Here is a 1627-nt window from a genome sequence, read left to right as displayed (position 1 = left end):
GCTGTATGTTGTATGTTTTTTTCTTTGCCCTCTTTATCAAAATAAGTAAACAATTCTAAACACACATAAGATGAGAACTAAATGCTCTGAGATTTTCAAGTGCAGCTTTCATGATGTGAGTATTTCAGCAAATACATCTGTAGCTCAGCAAATGAGAGGACCTGGTGCCTTATTGTCTTTGGGGAGGCAGGATGGAGACCGCCATGCTGGTTTATAATTTGCCACTTACTTAGTTGGGTGTCCGCCTTGTCTTTAGGTTTTCTGTGAAGAACATAAGGCAGATCAGATGGTGGCGAGGAGGTTGTCATCATCTGGTGTTGAGAAGGAAGGAGGGAAGAAAAACACATTATTCATTGCCCTGCCCTTCCCCTGGAAATGGATGGAAAAATTGTTTGGAGGAAGCTGCCCTGAGATCCTGTCCCAGCTGCACATGTGAGACTGAGGATGGGAAGAGCATGTTCCCAGGCCAGACAACCCCAAGTGGAAGCTCCCACCTCTGTCGGGACTCTTTGGTCCTGGCTCTCCAGGCAGTGACGGCCCTGGGGTACTCTCTACCCACCACATCTGGGGTTGCTAGGAGGTTCCAGAGTACCTCCAGGCACCTTCTAGGATGAGTTTCTGGGTTTAGAAGGGTGTGTTCATCTCTGTTTAGCCCTGCACAGCTGGCAAGTCACCAGTTCTCCTGACTTCAAGTCTCAGCATCCTAAGTAACTGGCAGCAAGCCTGTCTCTCTGCCCCCAGCTCCCCAGTTCCCCACCCAAACAGGCATCTCTAAGGACCCTGCTGTGGACATCCACAGGCTCCAGGCCACAGGACACATATCTCTGGGCTTCCGGTCAGGGCAGCAGTCAGCTCCCTGAGAAAACCACAGACTCCCCACAGTGAGAAGCAGTTGTTCACCACCCTCCCTACCTCAGGACCCCCGGTGCGTGATTGTACAGTTATCCCTAGAGAGGGAGTAGGTAGCCACCCACACATGGAAGCAGCCCAGCTCCTCTGAGGCTCTGAGCCTTCGACCCCGGGTCCCTCAGCCTCAGAGGCTCCTCAAGGCCTGGCAGGGCCCTGAAAGAGCTGCCCACCACGTGGCTTCTGAGCAGCTAAAGTTACCTTTGCTCAAAGAGATGCTCTTGTCCCTGGACCAACACAACCATAGGCTCCACCACATGCAAGGGCTCCTCTAGAAAACTGATTAGGACTCCCGGCCTTCTAATAGCATTTAAGATCTGGGTCATTTCCTGGTTTGGGTGTGCCCACGTTGTCAAGAAGGCTGGTCTGGCACAGAAGTCCCGTGAGTGTCACTGTGTGACTGGGAGGCAACACAGGTGTGGCCATTCTGGGGTCCCAGAGAGACAAAAGCAGGTCAAAAGCCAGGAAACAATGGTGAAGAAACACGGATGAGGCCAGTGCTTTGTAATCAAAAATTCCTTGGGACTGCCTTGGTGACAGAGGCGTGACATGTCACTGACTGAGCCACACCTCGTTCACACCTTTCAGGAGTTTTACACAAGCAATATCCAGAGCTTATTCCATGTTGATAAGCTAAGGGATGTATCTGATTAATCTTTTAATCCTCACAACAACCCTTGAGGGGCCATTAATCTTTATTTCTTTTTTTTTCTTTTTTTTC

Source organism: Myotis davidii, unplaced genomic scaffold (genome assembly GCF_000327345.1).
Source record: "Myotis davidii unplaced genomic scaffold, ASM32734v1 scaffold165, whole genome shotgun sequence".
In the NCBI taxonomy this organism is placed as follows: Eukaryota; Metazoa; Chordata; class Mammalia; order Chiroptera; family Vespertilionidae; genus Myotis; species Myotis davidii.
Note: the sequence above shows the minus strand (reverse complement) of the source record.